The following is a 22189-nucleotide window of genomic DNA, read 5'->3' on the forward strand; positions in this document are numbered from 1 at the left end:
GATTCATAATGAAGTCTAGCATCAAATATTTATGTAAAATTACTTTAATCTGTAAATAGTTTTATCTATAAAAGATAAAAGCAGCTGAGAAAATTAGTCGGGGAGTGGGGTGGTGTCAGAAGTTTGTGTTACAACACAGTGATGTGTTTCTTTTCTGGTCTCTTAAAATTGTTACCCAGCTGGCACTTTACAGAGAGAGAAGTTCACAATATCCATTGCTACATGAAGGATGTTCATGTTCTGATGTATTAATAGCATTGTAACCTATCCCTCTTGGGGTCGCTATTATTAAAATCCTCTCACAAGACTCATTTGGAAAAGCAGTATGCTTTATGTAATAACCATGAATCAGTCATAAATGAAACATTTTCCCACAGAGTTGTCCTAAAACCAGACTGGTTCTCATCAGGAAAATCCAAAATTGTTTACACTGACTTGTACCTGCATAGTCCTCTCTACCTCCTAATTTAAGCTGTGTTATCTTTGAAAACAAAACCAAGCAAGCAAGCCCTCATTAGCCATGAATCAACTTCAAGTACTTGGGAAGCCACAAGGAAGAGAGGGATAACTTCAGCTGTTTGAGCTATTACTTGTAGGTTTTGACTGAGTTTCTTTTAATGAGTTGAGTGTCATTTGGCAACTTTAGTAGCTGATGGTTCCTCCACAGCATCGTTGAGTCTGAAAGTGGCTGCAGCCTGATCCTATAGAATTACAAACTTGCTAATTATTTTGATAACAGCAAATCTCCATGGGTCCAGTTTTAGTTTCTTGCACGCTTCTCTGATGAAGAGCACTACAGAGGCTCTGCTTATTGCTACTATGAGGGAAATATAAATCTCAACCATCGACTTTACTTACAACTTTGTTTTTCATAAGGTTTCTAAAAGTAATCCTTTTCTAGCCACTAATCTGACCCAGTTACTATAAACTGATTTCTCTAGGATGAAAGGGCCTGTCTTTCCTCTGGAACTACTGCAGTGAGACTCGCACAGCTTACTTAATCGGTTTTATACTCTCATATGCGACTGCGTAATTTGGAGACTATCCACTGGTGTTCGTATAGCCTATGTAACTGTGATATCTGTATATCTCAAAAATATTTAAATAATGGTCTCAGTCAATTCTTTTCCAGTTTGGAGAAAAGAAATGCTTGTTTCAATCACATGAATTTGTTGTTTGCTCATTCGCTTGTGCTTGTGGGTGGGTAGAAATTTCTCAACGGAAAGCTCAACAGAAAAAAGTAATTTGGTTCTGAAACTAATGAGAGTGTGATCAGTTTGATCAGTTTTCTCTCTTGTAAGTGTAATCTTACAGGACAGGCTTAGCTGCTTTGAAACTTGTGACATGATTAGTTGGTGTTTAATTGTGTCAATGAAAAGTAGGTGTTGTTGGAAGGCTTGGGCAAGGGAAAAGAGTAGTTCTGCATTGGCCAAGAATAACCCTAAGAAGATTTGTTTTCTTCAAGGGACCTTCAGCTCTGCGTTCAGCAGTCCATTGGAACAGGAAGCAGAGTATTGCAGGAAAGTGCCTCTGATTTGCGCTTCCAACCACATAAATCTCCAAGATAAGCATGGCAGTGCCTAGATATTTAGGCAATATTCTCTCTGGTCCTGTTTCTTTCTAGACATGGACACAAATGGGCTTTCTTGCTGCAGTGGCTATTTGGGTGATATCTTAAGGAATCCAGATGAGGCTAAATAAACCCTAGTCAGAAAATCTGAGGACAAACATCTTTGAGAGGAGAGAAAAAAAACTGCTTCTTACCAGTGTTACTCAGTCTTGTGTAGGTTGTTCAGCTGTAGGTAGATACCATGCCTCCACATGCTGTTTTCATAGAGGCACTGAGAAAGCTGAGGGATGGTGCTGTTTACATGTGATAAAAAGGAGACTTAGGCTGTGGGTTGGCTCACAGTCTGCCAGCATGATAGTGTTTTTTATCTCAGCGGCTCTCCCAGCAGCTTCATACAGACAGCGGGTAATGTGGAGGAAAGATTTGATTCTTGAGGACCCCTTTGATGAGTACTCTGGAAGTGAAAGGGCAACTCCCCAGACCTCTTCTGCTCAAGGGAAGCAAAAAATAATATTGCTGTTCACTGTTGTTCATTCTCTTCAGAAAAGGTTGTGAAGTAAACATGAGACATAGTGATTTATTTATTGAAGTATTGGAAGGATTAATGTCATCAGGCTCTCTGCTACTGATCAGTGCATTAGAAGGAAGTCTAAACTTTTCTCCAGAATAGTAATTGTTTTGATTCTGGGGTCCTCCATATAGCACTCTTATTCATATAGGTCTCATAAAGCTTTTAGTAGAAAATAAATTTAACCCCAAGCTCAGTCAATGGAATTAATCCTAGCATTTTCCTGCATGCTACAAGTTACCAGTAAAGAGGAAATAGTTGCTTGGAATGTATAGGAAAAGCAGGCTTTCTTTTTTTTCAGAAATAAAAAAATAGTGGAGACTTTAAAGGAGAATTACAGAATATCACTTCTTGCAGACAGTAATAAAGTGTATAACTGCCAGATTCACCCTAGTACATGCACATTATAGAAAGATGTTTCTTTATACTTTATGGCTATATCTATTGGATATCCTGGAGTTCTTATATCTCTGTAGGCACCTGTGAATTAGCTTGTAATCCCCACCGTTACTTGCAATATGCAGGTGATCCTCATGTACTATACACTAACCTCCCATAAGAATGCTTACTTACCATGCAAGTCCTTATTTCCTTTCAGAAACTAAAAAATAATAATGTGGTCATTTCACTGAGCGCATGCTGTATGAAAATCATTCTAGAGTCTGACAGCAATCATCCCAAAGGCTTTCTCGGGGCTATCAAAATGTTTCCATTTCTGACGGGAGCTAAACCTCTTAATGTGATAAGAGGCATTAAGAATATGAAAAGGCTCCAGCAGGTATTTAAAGCATTGAAAGGTTTGATTTTATAGCCTGTAATCACATATTTACAGTACTTCATTACTCTAAATTAAAGGTGTGGTAAGCAAAGCAACAGCCACTTTCAATAGAAGTGGAGAGACGGTTGCCTGCCTTGGCTGAGCAAGGGACTATATTGTTCAGAACAAGCTAGAAAAGACCTGTTTGTTCCACCTTCTGGGAAAAAATAAAGAGAAAGAATTAGGGAAAAGAGAAAAGGAGAGCAGGGAGCAAGGAAGGGAAAAGGAGGAAGGGAATATGTATTATCTTGCCAAAGCTCCTGTTAAGATTCCATAATTGAATACAGCAGGTGAGGAAAAGTAGAAGTCTTCTATTATAACATCAAGCTCCCTGCTCTGCACATGCTGTATACTAACTTGCTTCTTTCACTTTATTGCCAGTTATCCAAAACAAGACATGTAGTTAAGGTCAAATTACCTTAATACGGTTAATGTCTGTATTTCCTAGCAAAGGAATGTTTACTATTGAAAACAAGATTATAGCATCCTAGACTTTTGTATTTAATTTTCCAAAAGCAAATTTGAAAGAATTAAGTGCAGAAAAAAAATGTGGTAAAAAAACAAGTAAAATAATGTAAAAAGCTTTGCAGCATTAGTCCTGAAAAGTTACAGAATCATTTTGTCAGTTCTGTAGTCTGTATGGGTATGTCCACTGTAGATACAAGAATACAATCAACCCAGAGATGTATGACTTACAATTTTATTTGCCTTTCAGCTAGAGAAATGCATTAGGGATTAATATACCTGGAAATCTGTTCATGCTTTTTGCTGTGGATGGTGGCTACCGATTCAGGATTAGGTCCTCCACTGCGCTTGCTTAGGGCTCTTGGACATAGCTACATTTTGCTCTAGTTGCCAGTGTAAAAAGCTCCCAGCAGGACTAAATTATATCGCTGATGGCTGGGGAACCAAATGGCTGTTCTGGCATTCAGAAATTGTTGAGGCGAAGACAAGATGCATCTTTGATAGGAGAAGCAAGGAAGCTGATAATAGGAAACTAGCATGGAGCTATATAGCCCATTATGCTATTGTAAAGAGAGTAGTTGCAATCTTGGGATGCAGTAGCAGAAGAACAGGCTGCAAAAGAAATGATAGAACTCTTCAATCATACTGAGTATTGGTAAGACTTTAGATGAAACACTGAGGCTAGTCCTGGGTAGTACATATTAAGGTATGCACCAACTGTAGAGAGTGTAAAGGAAGAATGATCAAAGCATGACTTGCAGCTTAGGAATGTTTAGTCTAGAGAGAGGAAATGCAGACTAGATATTAGGAAAGAAATTTTGACAATACGGATGGTGAAGCTTTGAAATACATTGCCAAAGAAGGCTGTGGAGTCTCTTTCATTGGAAGTTTTCCAAGAAACTAAGGAAACATCTGTTAAAAATGATCTAAGTATATTTGATTCTCCTTTGGAACATAGAGAAGGAGTAAATTTTGCTTGAAGGGACAAAATAAACTAGCAATTTGCAAACTCTGGGTCTTGCTATGCTTAAATTCAAAAGATTCTTAAAGTGTTAGCAGTGGCTACATCTAATAGCATTTGACCTTGAAGTTTCTGGCCCCTGTTCACATAATTGTGGTGAGAAGATGTATAACCCAAAAGGGAATTGCACTTTTCAGAAGATGAAAAACTTTGGAAACTTCAAAAGTCATTTATTACACCTGAGCTTCTGACTCTGTGATCCCACAGAGCTGCTGCCAGAGCAATGCAAAGCAAAGCGTGCTGAGAATGTCTGAAACTCAGATTTCAGCTTAGGTTAATCTCTTACACTAATTTTTAATGGATAAAAATATATAATGGTCATTGCTGCCAAAATTAAGCTAAAAGGCCATTAGTGTTAAATGTTGTAGGGTTTTTTTTTGGTTGCTTGTTTGTTTTTTGCTGTTTTTTTTTTTTTTTTTTTTTTTTTAATAGCTCCTCAAAATGTTTTTGCAGAGGCACGTGCAAAAGCATCATAGTTGTCTCCGTATGTAATTTATAAAATGCCCAGAAACATTAGGTCACTCCAGTGGACAAAGAATAACTATAAAATGTTCTACCCTACAGACACTTCTGTAAAGTGTAAGGAGAGCATGGCAAAACACAGTAAGTGTTGAAAGTCTACCATGAATAAATCTCCCTTTTACTCTCAGTAATAGAGGAAGGCTGCTATTTCTGAAACTCAGGCATAGCCAAAAAGGTCTGTAGAGCACATGAGTGAACCATGAGTTCATTTAGTGAAACAATGCCTGAGAGAGAACTACTTCTATACCTTAGGAAATAACCATGTGTTTACATCATTAAAGCTGGAGTTTACAGTAATGGGTCTGTTTCTAGCTTTTAATGTATGCACAGCAGAAGAAATACGGCTTTCTGAGTTAAAAACATAAAAAGAAAAGGAAAAATAAAAAATGACGCAGTATGACAAAAGCATAGAATAATTTCAATTGAAAGGTTCCTCTCTAGGTCATCTTGCCCAACCGTGTGCGGAAAGCAGTGCTGCCTGCAAAGCTCAGAGGCTTCTTTCATTTAGGGTTTGATTATATCCAAAGATGGATTTCCCACTGCCTCTCCAAATGCTTAGTACAGTGCTTGCTCACCCTCATTGTTAAAAAAAAAAATAAAAATTAACCCCCCCCTATATTAGACCTTTTCTTGCTATAATTTGACTCCATTTGGTGGAGAGCCTGGTGTAGCCTTACATGTGCTGAATAGGGAGAAATGCCACTTCCCTCTAATTTTTATGCATCATTCCTCCAAATGTGACATCCAGATCTCTTTGGTGTTAGTGAGGTGATTCATACTGCTAATTAAACACCTGCCATGCCTGGTTGTGTGTCCAGGTGATGAGTAGAAGGCAGCTCCTAAATCTGTACTGCTCTCAAGGTAATTGAGCAGTGTTCATGGCTCCTTGTAAAGAGTTTCCTGTTTTTAGAGCTGGACATTAATGTGTAGTTGTCTCATTTTACCACGGGGAAAAAAAAAAAAAACAACCCACGATGCTGAGAATCTGCTTACATTCTTAGCTCATGTTTAATCATGTACAACTCATGTTTTACATAAAGGGCATGGATGCAGCTTCTGGTGTAGTCAGAGACTTGGAATTTAAGTTAGTTTTAACCCCCAGCAATGCAGGGCTTGTTCTCTGAAGTTAAGTCCATTGGGGTTAGGCTTATTAACCTTTAGTACCTTTCATCTGGCTACTATACAGGTCTAATCACAAAGATCAGATTCATGATTTTTCAGGACTTGAAGTGTTTGGATACACCATTATTATTTAGGCCAGTATATTATATTTTCAAGTGAGATTTTAAAATCATATTTTGCCTTTTCCTGTCCTTTCTTCACTCTGATTAAGAAGTCTCTTGATTCCCTTCATGCTCCCCTTTTACTTCTAAGCTTATTCTTTCTTTCCACAAAAAAAAAATTGATGTGACCTGTATCTTAAACATATTGGCTGAACATTGCTGTAGTCATTAAAAAGAATCATGACTTGCTTTATATATATTGATACACAAAATATGATTGAGAATTCAGTAGAGATTTGTATAGAGCTACAGATAAAATTTTCTTCTCTAGAAGAAAAAATGCTCTACAAAAAGCTGACATGGATAAAACTGATTAATGAGTTCTTTTTTCCTTTTAGCTTTTTTTCTGTGTACCTATCATAAGCTATTTTTGCTTATCACCTGTGTAAGATATTTATATAAGCTCAGACCCTTGTAGTGCCTATTTCAAACTTACCCTGTGCAGAGAAGGAAAAACATGTAGAATCATAGAATCATAGAATAGTTAGGGTTGGAAAGGACCTTAAGATCATCTAGTTCCAACCCCCCTGCCATGGGCAGGGACACCTCACACTAAACCATGTCACCCAAGGCTTTGTCCAACCTAGCCTTGAACACCGCCAAGGATGGAGCATTCACAGCTTCCCTGGGCAACCCATTCCAGTGCCTCACCACCCTCTCAGTAAAGAATTTCTTCCTTAGATCCAATCTAAACTTCCCCTGTTTACGTTTGAACCCATTACCCCTTGTCCTATCAGTACAGTCCCTAATGAAGAGTCCCTCCCCAGCATCCTTGTAGGCCCCCTTCAGATACTGGAAGGCTGCTATGAGGTATCCATGCAGCCTTCTCTAGGTTGAACAGCCCCAACTTTCTTAGCCTATCTTCATACGGGAGGTGCTCCAGTCCCCTGATCATCCTCGTGGCCCTCCTCTGGACTTGTTCCAACAGTTCCATGTCCTTTTTATGTTGAGGACACCAGAACTGCACACAATACTCCAAGTGAGGTCTCACGAGAGCAGAGTAGAGGGGCAGGATCACCTCCTTCGACCTGCTGGTCATGCTGCTTTTGATGCAGCCCAGGATACGGTTGGCTTTCTGGGCTGCGAGCGCACAGTGAAGCCAGCTCATGTTCATTTTCTCATTGACAAACACCCCCAAGTCCTTCTCTGCAGGGCTGCTCTGAATCTCTTCTTTGCCCAACCTGTAGCTGTGCCTGGGATTGCTCCGACCCAGGTGTAGGACCTTGCACTTGGCATTGTTAAACTTCATAGGGTTGGCATCAGCCCACCTCACAAGCGTGTCGAGGTCCCTCTGGATGGAATCCCTTCCCTCTGGCGTATCAACTGAACCACACAGCTTGGTGTCATCAGGAAACCTGCTGAGGGTGCCCTCAATCCCATGGTCCATGTCACCAACAAAGATGTTGAGCAAGACCGGTCCCAACACCGATCGCTGAGGAACACTACTCGTTACTGGTCTCCAGCCGGCCATTGAGCCATGTAATTCTAATTGAATCAAAATTTAAAAAAACCCCTCTGTTTTATTGCAGGATACTTTTATATCTATTCATAAGGCAGGACAAAGCTTTTTTCAAAACAATTATATGTACTTTTAAGTTTTTTGTCACTGTTCTATTACACCATTAACAGGATCGTAGAACAAGTGAAGCATTATTGCACAGCATGGCTAGGCTTGCTCTCTTTGTGTGCTCACATGTGCATGTACGCAGGCAAATTCAATAATTAATTGCCTCTGGGACTTTGCCCAAGATAATGATGGGTAAAAGTTTCTAGTAGATGTGCTGAAAAGGAGTTGGAGCGGGTGTAGAACTACAGAGGGGTTGTCCCAGGTGGAAGTACTTGTTGAAGTATAACACATTGCTGGTGACCAGATCGGTGCTGCCTTAAATGCAAGATTTAATGTATTTTTTTTCTCTGAAACAGGAAAAAAAAAAAATAATTAAGTGAGATGGGAAAAAAAAACCCTATTTATCACTTCAATGCTATAAAACCATGGTCCCAATGAAGATAGCAGAAGTTATTTTAAATGTCTTGGGACACAAGAAAGTCTTAGCTATTGAACGTGGAAGTTCTGGTATGCGGACTATAAATTGATTACATTTTATATAGAACCTAGTTTATAGCTATCAAAACATGAACCCTTTTAGATGTATTTGATTCTTGTCAAGAAGAGGTTCATTATTTCATAGATACATGTTTTAATCTTTATTATGAAGGGTGTGCTTGGCATAATTATGTCTGGCTTGGTTTTTTTTTGTAAAGAGGTTTTCTGAAAAATCATAGCTGCAAAACAGTCTGATTCTGTCATTATTTGGATTTGTATTCTAATACAGTGATAAATACAGCAAAGACTTCATTCTAGAGTGATTTTGCTGTTGTTGGGTTTTGGTTTTGTTTTTTTTTTTAGGTACGATTCCTTAAATATTAAAATATATCAAATATATTTGAAAACTGTGTTCTGAAGTATGCTTAGTACTCGTGATCAACTTGAGTTTTTCACACAGAACACAGGCTTTCGATATGATGAAGGGCCCAGGCAAGTATACAATAACACAAACTGCCTCATCATAAATCACAAAGAAAGTATCATTACTGGCCTAGCAAGTCTGGCCCTCATTAAGATTGTCAGGAAGAAAGCCATTTGGTGATAATGGTGACTGATACATGGATAATAGTATGGTAGGAACTGAAATGAGACCAAGAATTCAACTTATCTCTTCATAGTAATACCTCTTTAGGGAAATGCTTCCTAAGAAGTTAGATCTCTTTGATACATGGTCCAGACGTAGATGGTGATAGGAAGTAGCTCAAGTTTCTTCCTCCAAGTACAGCGTAAGTCATGTTGGCAGAATGATGGTGCTTCTTGCTGTTTCGAGACGCCCATTTGTTTTCTGTGAATGGCCGAATAAGGGATTTCTGTGTACCTCTGCACCTGTTTCTTTTGTATCATCCTATCACTTCATTTGACCAATGTCAAATTGAAAAATTTGATACTACCTGGCAATACCTAGAAATGCCTCTTGTTTTCTTCATTGTAATTTCAGAATCTTCTCGGAAAATGTAAGCTGGAGGGAGAAAAGGGGAAAAGAAGAATAATAAAAGGAAAAAAAAAAAAACACCAAAAAACTGAAATATAAAGGTCACCTGGATAACTAGCCCCCCTGGAAGTTCCAAAACCTGACAGCATGCTCTCAAGTGTTAACAGGGATGAAGCCAGAATGAGCAGGCTTTAATTCCTGTATTTAATTCCTTGAGTCTCTGATGAAATTGTGGGTTAATTCAGAAGGATTATAGTTTCAACCTAAATTCCATCTAAAGATGGTGGAAAGCTGATGTTCTAATCAACTGTGAATGCTCTTTACAAATGTGTCATTATTGTCTAGTGTAGACCAACATTTTAAGAAAAAAACACCTCGGTTTTGTTATTTGTGACATAAATACAATTACTTCTGTTCTTGCCAAAGGTTCTATGTCCAAGTAGCTGTTCACTTACATCTCTCAAGAGCCAGTTCAATGGTGCATTGAATAGAAGCAATTTCAGTCTGTTAGTTGATCTTTGATAATTTTTGGCAGCCACATGGAGCTCTTCTACAAAGCATTGTTGCTTATTCTTGACAGAAGAAAGCAATTAAAGACTGGACTATTTGGGTTGCAGAACTTTCTTCTGGCATTGAATTGCCTTAATCTCTGCCAATTTTTCAGATTTCTATGATTTTTTTCCCACCTTTTCTTTAATACCTGTTTTACAGTTTGCCAGTTGTGCATATCATGTTCTTTCTCTCGAGCCTAGCCTCCTTGAAAATGCTACTCTAGGGACCAGCAGAAATGGGTTGTCAGGTACAGCATTATCTCTAGTTACAGCCAAAAAAATACTCCTCAAAACAACATGGAGTAACTATTTTCTAAAGAAGGCTGCCTGACTGAGGCAGTTGAGCACAAATGTAAGTATTTAGATAGGATATGAACAAGTTTAAATGTGATTGGAGAATGTTTTTCTGCTCTACAGGCTTTTGGGTTCTGTTGTTTGGGTTTTTTATTTTTTGATTGAGGATTTTATTTGGGTTCCTTTTTAAGATTATTTCTTAAAATACTGAATCTGAATAAAGTACCACTGCCTGTTGAATTCTGACAGTTTTTTAAAGTCTTGTTTTCAAGCCTAAAATTTTGATTCCTAACACAAGCATTTTGATAGAATTCTTTGGAAGTTACTTAAATTCTTATACTTAATTTTTCTTTGAAGATAGTAATTCTCTAACCTTCCCATCCATTAAGTTGAGCACTTGGGTACTGCTTGGCATTGATAATAGTAGTTTCCAAGCAACCCATGTGGGCCATTTGACAAGATAGGAGCGTGCAGCTAGTGTCAGGGATATTGATATTGCTATGCCAGAAAATGTGCTGATGCAGATCATCAGAAGTTTAAGCTTTAGGAGTTCCTGCTGATCACATGCCCCAATTCTGTATTTGAACAGAATTCTTTCATCACTTCAGAAGGCAGTTGCACTTTCAATTCTGTAGAATTCTGTCATACAGGCAGGCCACTTTTTTGTGAATGTAATTGAAATACTAATACAAATTCATCATACTGATGGACAAGTTAACTCTCAGTCTCAGCATCAATACCATTCAGGATAAAAAGCAGTATGAGTAGTCTTTGTGTCTTTCATGATGATCTTTTGTGGAAATTTTGCAGGATTGCGTTCCAGATTATGATGTTTAATTTGCTTTTATGCCTTCTATCACAATAATCATACCACTTTAAAAACATTAGGAGCAATATATGCTAATTTTATAGACAGATCATGGTTTCTGGTTCATTTCTGAAACCTGTCCTTCTGATAAATTCAAGAATGGCTAACTTGACACAAAACAAAGCCAAAAAAGAAAAGGCAAGCAACAATATTTCTAATATGTTTAAGCATTGGAATGTGTATTCTGAGACCTATAAAAAGAACTCAAGTTTAGGTGGCAGGATAAGGTATTACTCTGTTATAGTTCAGGTAGTCTTTCTTAAACATAATCAGGTTACTTCCAGGTGTATAGGTGAGAAAGATACATGGTCATTGTTTCTTCTACTCCAGAAACGTCCAACCAGCTACTGTTTTGAAACAATTGCAGAGGCAATATGAGATCTAGTTTTTGAACAAAAGTAATGAAATCCAAGTGAAGAAGCATAAGGCAAACACCTATGTTCATGTTTCACTGATTGCACATATTCAAAGGAAATGCATTTATTTCTGCCTGCGTTCAGTTCCAGGGTCTACATTTCCTATTTTTAGCAGGCACGCACTATTGTTAATCTGAGATTTTTGACTATCCAATGAGTCAGAAGGTCTGAATGCCCAGAGATACATGAGTCAGACAGGCAGGAATAGTCTGTTCTTCAGGACACCAGGAGACATAGATTTAAAAAGGAGGTTTCATGCTTAGTGAACAATACAAATGGAAACAGTATATAAATAGAAAACCTTTTACCCTTCACATTGGATTATTTTCCCAGGAAACTCTTGTCCCCAAATTGTTACTTACTATACTCTCCATTTTGTATATGAAAAGCGAGAGTTTGACACCCTTCTTTTTCTTTTCATAACCACTGTCTATTGGTTAGCTAATGTATTTCTAGGACACACAATCCTCTTGCTGTGACATAGCTATTCTCACAGTAAAAGACAGAATATGTAAGAAGCCTAGAGAAGGCATGTGGGTCAGGGAGGAGAATTTCATAATCATTTAAATTTATCTTCTGAATTTTTCTCTCTGGGAAGGGCAAGTTCCATTAAAACTCAAGACACAGTCATCCTGCTATGTATTTCTGTTTTTATTTTCAAATGCTAATAAGTGATCTTTCTGACTCTCTTCATGGCAGTGGAAAACTGTTAACCACAGGGCTACATTACAGCTTCTGATCTAGGTATGTAATAGTAGTCTGTAAAAGGATTAATACATGATGTGCGGCTCCAACCTCTGTAGAGTTTTTCTGAGGAAGGTGGAAACATCCAACCAGCTATAAAATTTTGGTGGATCCCTAGGTGGGGATCAGTTTTAATAGGTAAATGCAAGATGCAAATCCACACTGGAATGCTTAGTAATGAAATAACAGTTCTTTGGCAGTTCAGCAGTTCAGGAATGAAACAAGAATACTGTTACATAAAGGTCATTGGTTTAAAAGCTATCTAAATCACGAGAGACTAAAAGACATGGTGATATTCAGGGTAACAGACATTGATGGTCTTGGGCCTAATTAGACCAGATGGGAATACAAACAGCATCAGCTGGCTGCCTTTTGGTCAATTTAGGAGAAAGCCATAGGATAAAGATTCAAGCTACCTGCTGTTTGAGTGAAGAAAGCACATGAATCTCTAAAAATACAGAATTTTTTTTCCACAGCGAGTTAGTGATACAAAGAAAATGCATTTTCTAATATCTGTGTATTTAGAGAGGACTTCTGGAGACCTTTATGGGCTTCAAAGTTGAGTTGAGTTAGTGTGTTCTGAGTTTCCTTCAGATTTGGTTCAAGACAAACAAGTCCCATGAAGGGTCTTGGACAGCTAAACATAGAGTTTTTTAGAGAATTAGTGGCATGTTAATGAAGCAGAACCGAATTAAATGTGTAGTAAAATAGTTCCAATTACTGAAGAAAAAAAAAAAAAGGCAACTGGACTTCTATTCAACATTTAGTTTGATGTCTGTAATATTTGTTTCATTCATTAAGCTCTCCTAGAACTTGAAGTGGTGCATGGTTCCTTTTCAGCCAAGTATCTTCCACTTCACTAGAAGATTAGAGTAGAATAGAATAGTTCAATTGGAAGGGACCTACAGTAATCATCTAATCCAACTGCGTGACCACTTCAGGGCTGACTAAAAGTTAAAGCTTATTGCTAGCAAGAATGAATTACCTTCACTCCTGGAGCTGTCTGTTCTTAATGTGTCTTGAAGAGCCACTTATTTTGCTGCCCCATAGTCACTTGGGTGTTATTTCCAACAGCATAGTTAGCTCTGCAGCTGGCAATGCAGAAACATCCAAACTGAAAGGCTGACTGAATAAGGACATTGTCTTGTAAACAGTAATGAGTACATCAGTTTTTCATTGCTGGAGGCACCAAGATGTATGACAAAATTCATCCAAGTTTAGTATTTTCCCACATAACAATAGGGAATACACATCCAGACTTCACTGGATATGGCTCATGTGAATTTCAATTGTCTCTTCCCCCTCAACAAATGTTCTAGAAAGCATTGCCTTTGTCAAGAGGACTAATCAGAGCCAGCATTTTCACAAATATATTGCTGAGTGTGCTAAGTCAAACGGAAAACTCTGTATAACAGTTACTGATGGATGTCTGTATCGTTCCCAAAAAATGCAACTTTTATGCGCTGTCATACATACATGTATTGGCACATACTTGTTTAATGACTAGTGACTCCAAAGATGGTAGTCATTTCAGTTCCTTGAGCCAAGGGATGCCAATTTAATAAAAAGAAATTAACTTTGCATAATCGAATGGTTGTTTCTTCAAGTTAGTGGTCAACCCATCTATAATTTCATCACAGATGGGTTCACATTCCATTGAAATGAGATTGATAAAAGGAATATAAAGAAGGCAAGTAGTGATAAAACAAAGGTTTTAAACTTAAGGAGGGTAGATTTAGATTAGATATTAAGAAGTTCTTTATTGTGAGGGTGGTGAGGCACTGAGACAGGTTTTCCAGAGAAACTGTGGCTACCACATTCCTGGAAGTGTTTGAGGCCAGGTTGGACAGGGCTTTGAGCAACCTGGTATAGCGGATGGTGTCCCTGCCCTTTCCCCCTGCAAGGGCATTGGAACTAGATGATCTTTAAGGTCCCTTCCAACCCAAACCATTCAGTGCAAGGTCCTACACCTGGGTCGAGGCAATCCCAAGCATGGCTACAGGTTGAGCAGAGAAGTGATTCAGAGAAGCTCTGTGGAGAAGGACTTGAGGATGTTGGTCGATGAGAAACTGAACACAAGCCAGCTTCAGTGTGTGCTTACAGCCTAGAAATCAACTATGTCCTGGGCTGCATCAAAAGAAGCGTGACCAGCAAAGCTATTTAAATCACAAAAATCCTCAAGTCACAGTCAAGCTTAAGCAAAAACAGTCATTAAAGCCAGGAAAATGATAAGAAATGTTGTTTGAAATTTATTTTGTTGATTCTGTATTTAATTTTTGATGGACTCATATTTACCCCTAAACTTCATAAATTCATTAAATAAAACTAATAACTCTTCATAGTGAAATTAAGAACATTTGGAAAAAAAATAATTTGGATCCAGAGCTAAAATTAGTTTCAAATGTGATAATTTCAAGTAGAATCAGAAGTAATAAATTAATCTGCCATTGAGTATATGGTTATAATTTTAATCGAGGTGATCTGGAAATAGAAGCAACTGAAGTTATTTTATATTATATGCCAGGAATTTTGAATTGAATTATCATGCAGATCAGCAAAAACAGTTAACCAGCAACCCTCAGATTTGTAATACACTGAACTGTTAAGGAAAGTGTAAATATTGTGATCTGTGTGGGGTAAAATTTATAACAACTGCTCAATTTGTTGAATAAAATGTCTGTAATAATTCTGCGTACCACTGTAGATTTGAAAAAGCCATCAAACTTGTATTGCTGTATTTTTCAATACATCATGGGTGATTCCAAGCTATGTCTCCTTACATAAAGGGATAATATTTTGTTCATAGTTAAATAGAGGAACTTTTAGGACCTCTTCAAAAGAGCTGTGTACTTCTGTCAGCAAAGCAGTAATGAACAAGGTCTGAGGAAGCCAGAATGGTGAGTTCAGAAATGTGGTACTTTGGAAGAGCTCTGTGAGAGCAGGGGATTGGAGATGCAAGGGTGCTGGTTTATATCTCTGGACAAATGTTAACACTCATGATATGGCATAGCAGAAAACATTAGAAGAACACCATCTAGAAGGCAAGATCTTGCATGTTGTGATTAGACTGTTTAGAGATAAAAGTTTATGGAAATGAGCCACCACTAACCTGCACTACACCCAGGTCAAGGCAACAGCATGGCCCCTTTGTTTCTGTGAGGGGAAGAATCCCTCTATACCAAACAAGCTGCAAACAAACCAAAACTGGGCAAAGAGACCATACAGGAGAGGTTAAAAGGGGAATGAGCATGTTCAGACCAGGTCTGAAGAAATAAAAAATCAGGACATGGACTCCAACTCAGGAAACTGAGGAAGGACCGTTGGTTAGGGCTTACTCTTTTTCCTTTGGGACCGCATCAGTTGGGTCCTTTAGCCTGTCTGGTCTAGTGGACATGTTCAGTTCTAGTGGACGCCTTCAGTAGCAAGGAGCCTGAATCCGTTCCAACACCCGCAAGTTCCTTGGACAAAACTGTAACAATAGGAACCAGTATATCTGCTGAAGGAAAGATAACCTAATAGATTATTTCCAAATGTTAGAGAAGTAGAGGATTCCTTGCTATTAAATATTATCACTTACATCTCTTATGTTCACCAAGCTTTACTCTGTGACAGTCTCCAACTTGGAGATAATTCTTAAGTTTTTTCCAATTACATTACTAACCCTGTAACTCGTACTGTGTGTAATCTTAGCTATCTAAAATGATTCTGTGGGAGGGATGGTTTTCAATTTAAGCCACATTTTTTTCCTTTCCTCCTTTTCCCCTCCATTGTACAATTAGCATCAAGTCCTAACAGACATATCAATGATTTGAGATAATAAAAAAAAAAAAATCTCATACTTTTCCTCTTGAATATCCTGTGCTAGTGATCTTTAGAAGTTTTTGGTTAACCTGATCTCGCAAAAGCATCTTCTGGAAGTTTCATTATCATTTGATTGATGGCAGTTTAGTCTTTAACTACAAAAGCATCTGCTTTCCATAGTTTCAACTTGATGTGTAATTTCTTTTCCATGCTAAAGGAGATGAAAGATTTTAGAATTTACAGTTATGACCATTAATACTATTTTCTTTTACTGGAGCTGCAGTCTGTTACATGAGCAAAAGAAATTGTTGCTAAATTTCTCTCGCTATCTGCTTGCCAAAAAGTTATAGTCTCCAGCTGGAGTTACTCCAGATTTTCACTAATATGGATAGAATTAGAGTGAATTGCAAACGTTTCAAGATGGAAAAATATCTTCAGATTTCTAACTTGAAATATAAGGTTCTGATTTTTATCTTTAATGATGAAGATTAGAAACAACCTTAATAAAACTAGCAGAATTAACACTAGTGAGAAGTCAGTACAAATTGGATTAGAATCGGTGGAATAGAAATGATCCTTTCCTGTCATATCCAAAATCTGGTTCAGGCTTAATTTATGCGTGGGCTAGGACCCAAGAAGATCTTTCTCATGAATATACATGCACGGGTTAAGGAAAGTAGACGTTTTGTTGTTGACTGTTTGGCAGCAGCTACCTTGACCATGAGTAGTTGTTGTCAGTTTATTTTGTCCAAATAGGGCAATTTATATTGTGAAAGATAATGTATAGCAATCAATAAAATGATTATTTAATTGTTAATTGGAGAGAATAAGATGGAAGCTGCAGGCAATAAGGAGAGATGTGAAAGAAGCATGTTCATGTTCAGTCCTCACAGAGACGGAGTAAATGGAATCAACAAATATATAAGAAGTATGTCTGTTGAAGGAGTAGGATGAAAGCCTTTGGTTTTCAAAACTGGATTGACCCATTACTGAGGTTGTCTCTATCACTGATGATGTAAAAATCAGAGTGCGATTTTATCCATTCCCACTGTACAAAGGTAAATCGTAGCGTTGTTTTAAAAGGGAAAATTTGTTGTAAGCCCTCATAAACATTAGCGTGAAACCATTTCTAGGTCATTAACATAATTTCATAGCAGAACCACTTAGGATAATTTGATAAGGTGCTCTGACTCCGGAAAAGTCCTCTCTGCATTGATTCTTAGCAAAGCTTGAATTAACATTTCAGAAAAAGAGGAAGCCTGAGGAAGAATTCACACATGATCTACTTATCTACCATGTTTTATTTCAGCATCCGCTTCAGTGATCTGAAAGTTTGCACACATTGTTCATAAATCCTGATAGCCACATGGTCTACATTTGTAGAAAGTTTGGTACCATATGGAGAAGATTTAATAGCGTGTGCTAAATGAATGATGTCATATGATATTTCATTACAAAAAATGTAAAACTTTTCCTGGTAGGGAAAGAAAAGCATTAGCCAAAGGTCTCTTAGAATATCACTGCTTTTACTCCTGTCAGCAATTGTGTGCAGCTTTTATCAAAGTCCTTTATTTGGGAAAATATTGGTAAGAACTCTAAGATTCTACTTAGTTTTCCTCCTTCTTTTGCTTATTAATAAGAATAATTTTATCTAATATCTAATTTTAATTCATATATTGACTTCCATATCTGAAATTTGTGACATATTTATTATATGCTTTTGAAATTAATGTGGTGTCTGAGAAGTTTCTGAGTGGAGTAAGGGCAAAGATGATTAAAGGAGCTTCTAAAGAGATAAATAACCTTTTTGGTTTTTTTTCCCCATGAATGAGCTAGATACAAATATCTTAAAATCAACACACTGTAGTTGTCTAAAAATTTGATTTAGATATGTAAATTTAAAGTTGTATTGCAAGCAGAAAAGCCTGCTTGCCAGTTATATTATTAATCCACTAGATCATGCTGCCACTTAGCTCTGCTATTAAGAAACGTGTGTCTGTGTAGCCTTGCTGAAACAGGGCCTCCTGATGAGATAATGTATTAGGGAACAATGATGAGTTGTTACATAATGAAACCAAACTCCCTGTGCTGGTTAAACGAGGGGGGGGGGGGAAGGCTGTTTAATCTATTCTTTTGGAAGGTATTATACTGTGCTTAGTTCCCCCTTTAAAAAGCATTCCAGGATCCCTGTTCCAAGGTCAAAGCCTACTGCATCTTGTGAAAGCTTAAACGTAAGAAAGAATAGGCAACAAGTACATAAAAGGTCACATTGTCAGAGGAAAGAGACCACAGTTTCAAAACATGCAGGTATCTGAAGATGCAGATATGTGCCTAATGACATTTTCTGAAGTACCTAAGCAGGTTAGGGACTGGGAGACGTATGCCTGATTTGGTTAGCTGTGTCTGAAAATCTCACTTGGCTCTATTAGCCCTTTCAGTTCTCTCAATAGCTTTGAAAATCTGGCTAAGGGAGTTGAAAATCAGTTTTCTCTGTTCTAGAAACCTGGGAAGTCCCCTATGCCCTGGGCAGTGGAAATCACTGGAACTTCCCCAACGAGCGGATTTAGTTATCTGTCCTCCTGGTTTATAGGCATGTGTTCCAGACAGTGCAGGCCATTACAACAGCCTCAGGAAGAATTCCTCCCTCTTTTGTGGTTTTATAGTATCTGCTCAATGTGGTGAACCATTTTGTGAGGTACATGTGCTGCATATGAACCAATAAGCATAAACCCCCAAAATATGCTATTGGTTCAGGAACACTCAGTTAGTAAGTGTGGTACATACATGTGTTTGCTTTCACTTGATCTGCCCTCAGCAATTCACAGGGAGTCTAAAACCTGGACCTTTTCAAGCTGTTCTTGCCTTGCCTCCCACTCAGTCTAGGGAAAAGAGGCAATTGTATTCCTCACTTTGGCTTCTCTGTTTCTGAGGTTGCTACCTGTTACAAAATAGTTCTTTTCCCTATTTTCGTAAATTTCGTGGATTCAATTCTGTGTTCCATTCTTAGCACAGACTTTTAGTTGTCACTATCTCCTTGTAACTGAAGGAGACCATCTGATTTATTTTTTTCTTTATTTGTCAATAAGGCTAGGCACTGCCTGCTCCTGGTCCAGGAAAACTGATCAGGGATATCCTTTTATAAAAGGGAATTACATGGATGACGTGAATGCTTAATCATTAAAAATAAAAGCCACTAAATAGGGAATGAAACCTTGAAGATAAAACAAAATCACTTTTTCTTGGCCTTTCCATGAGTTTGCAAGTCAGCAAAATTAATGTTGGAGCTGCAGAGGGCCTAGTGATAAGACAAGCTTCAAACCTCCCTTGCTGTTTCATTGTGCTACACTTCTCTAATGCTGAGTGTATGCTTTCTCATACAAATGTAACTGATCAAAGGAGACAGAGAGGAAAAGACAGAAAATAATCCAAAGCTGACCCTGCTTGATATAGGATTTTCTAGCTGATGTGGTTTGTAGTAAAGAAGACTAGAGAGAGAAAAAGAAACCATTTAGTAGCAGTCATTTTTAATACGTTATTTTAAAGTGGAGTGGAGACTATTGAAGTTAATAACTCCATAAAATAGGGAAGAAAAAAACAACCAACCAACCCAGCCCAGAACAAAAAACCCACCACCAAACACAGAAAAAGGCACTTGATTTGTGACGGTTGAATGTGATTATAAAAATTCTGATCAATTCTAGTCCTGAGATGGTAATCCTATTACCATAGATACAGAGGCCTGAAGCAAGAAGGTAACAAGAAGAATATATCTGTTCTTTTGTCCCCCTTTTTTTTTTTTAATCAAAACATGTGGCTTAAATGGGTCTTTGTTTGTTTATAATTAAATTTTCCTGAACAATGCAGGAGTTGGCCATTTCTCAACTGTCTGGGGCATCTGTTTTCACATACTTCAAATACAATAAAGATTTTTGTTCTGTGGGTTTTTTCTGTTTGGACTTCCTGTACAATAAAAGTAGGAATGGATATGAATTTATAATTGGATGTGCCTTTTGGGTACAGACAGCTGGAATCAAAACTGTATGAACCAAATTTTGCTATGAGTTATTCTTAGATATATGGAACTTAAATTCTACAAGTATAGAGAAGAGACAAAACTGTCCTTAATAATTCTATGTAGAGCAGCTGTGTCTTCTAAGGTTTAGCAATCCTTAGTCAAAATAACCTGAGTTTAGTATTTTCTTTGAATGTCTCTTGCAGTCAAGCTTTCTCTCTGCTGTTTGTCATAAGGTTGGTGTCAAAATATGTGATTTGCTCTGGTTTTGGGTTTGGTTTTTTTCATTCCTCTTCTGGAACTTAAATTTTTTCAGCTTTTCAATAAAACTACAAGTTGCCTTGGTAACATGGAAAGGACCCATGAAGTTGGGACACTAGACCTACAGCTATTCAAGGAGCTAAAAGCTCTTAAAATTTTGTTACACATAAACTCATACTGGCTTGGTGTCACAGACTCTTTGGAGTGTGTTTTCCTGCTGTTTTTCATAAACTTCTCCTTGTGCTTGGAGACAAAGTCTGGTCATTCTTTTCTCAGTAAAGGCATTTAGTATCAAGATGTTTATCTTCATTTTGGCAGTGAAATAGAGCTACATTTGTTGTCCATTTTATAATAACTTTATTTGAGCTTCTCATGTTAAATCAATGTGAGGAAAAACTGTACTGTTATATGTAAAGCCTTCCATCAGTACTGCAGGCAGCTTTTTCTGCTTCTGTAGAAGGCTGTGGTGAGTACAAGTCTTTTTATTTATCGTGTGATTCAGAAAAGATGTATTCTGACTGAAGCGACATAGTGACTGAGAAAAATGGCCAATAGCAGCACAATGCTACCACACAGCTGTCTGAGGGGTTGTGTTTGGTTTTTTGTGTTTGGTTTTCTTCATATTGGAAAAGGTAGTATTTATTACTGGATTGAAAGCAGCACTGAGGAAAAGGCCTCAGGAGTGTTAGTTGGCAAAAAAGTCAGCATGAGCCACCAGTGTGTGCTTGCAGCTCAGAAAGCCAAACATATCCTGGGTTGCAGCAAGTGTGACCAACAGGTCAAGGAAGGTTATCCTCCGCCTCTTGCCCACTCTCATGAGATACCCTGTTCCAGCACTGCATAAGTACCAAAGGAGGCCACAAAGATGTTCAGAGGGCTGTGAAGACAGGCTGAGAGAGTTGGGGTTGTTCAGCCTGGAGAAAGGAAGGCTCAGGGGATACCTTAGAGCAGCTTCTGGTACCTAAAGGGGGGCCTACAGGAAAGCTGCAGAGGAACTTTTTACAGGGGCATGTAGTGACAGGTGAAGGGGGAATGGTTTTAAACTGACAGAGGGTAGATTTTTATTAGATATAAGGAAGAAATTCTTCACTGTGAGGGTGGTGAGGCCTTGGCACAAATTGCCCACAGAAGCTGTGACTGCCCCATCCCTGGCAGTGTTCAAGGCCAGGATGGATGGGGCTTGGAGCAACCTGGTCTAGTGGGAGGTGTCCCTGCCCATGGCAGGGGGGTTGGAACTGGATGATCTTTAAGATCCCTTCCAATACAAACCATTTTATGAATCTGTGATTATTATGGTAAAGGCAAGTCATGTCTTCAAAGGCAGTTTTAAGTTTTAAAGTACTTGGGTTTGTGTTTTTCTGGAATTTCTCTCTTTTTAAATTTACGCCATTATTTGGACTATTGCTTCCAAAAGTAAATTTCAGACTCTAAAGAGATTTGATTTTTTTTTTTTTTTTTAAATTTGTTCCATCATAGTGATAAACTGCAAGGATTTGGGATGTACCTGTAACACTTCACTCTCTGCAGCCCAACTTGCAGTATGAACTACATAGCAGATTTCATTGTCTGTATTTCAGATATTTTATTTCTCTTCACTCTTCTGAGTTTTCCATGTGAAATTCTGTAACTTTAAGCAGTCCCTAGATAAAGTCATTTAGAGCCTTTTGGGACTTCGAGTTTTGTTTTGTGCTCTTTTTGGGTTTTGTTTTTTAAAATAGCAAGAAGCTGCTTTTCAAAGACAGATTGTTTTCAGATAAACTCAGATCTTTAACAAGGAAAAAAAAACTCAGAGTGTGCGGAGAAGATATGCAACTAGATGGGCAAGTATATTTAGTACTGGGCTAGTGCAAGTAGTTAAATATTGCTTGTATGAACTTTTTGGGGCTCCATGTATAATTAGTTGCTCTTTCAGTGTGAATTCACAGAAGGGATTGACTTTAGAAGCACGGCAATGGAAT

At 37.9% G+C, this 22189-nt stretch overlaps 1 protein-coding gene across 1 annotated transcript in view; it reads left to right on the forward strand.

The window, feature by feature from the left end:
- CACNA1C (calcium voltage-gated channel subunit alpha1 C) overlaps positions 1-22189 on the forward strand; it is a gene marked incomplete at both ends in the record, with an annotated part of 484825 nt that overhangs the window by 194521 nt on the left and 268115 nt on the right. The gene's annotated exons all lie outside the window — the stretch shown is intronic.

This window comes from Psittacula echo (assembly GCF_963264785.1).
Source record: "Psittacula echo genome assembly, chromosome: 1".
Classification (NCBI taxonomy): Eukaryota; Metazoa; Chordata; class Aves; order Psittaciformes; family Psittacidae; genus Psittacula; species Psittacula echo.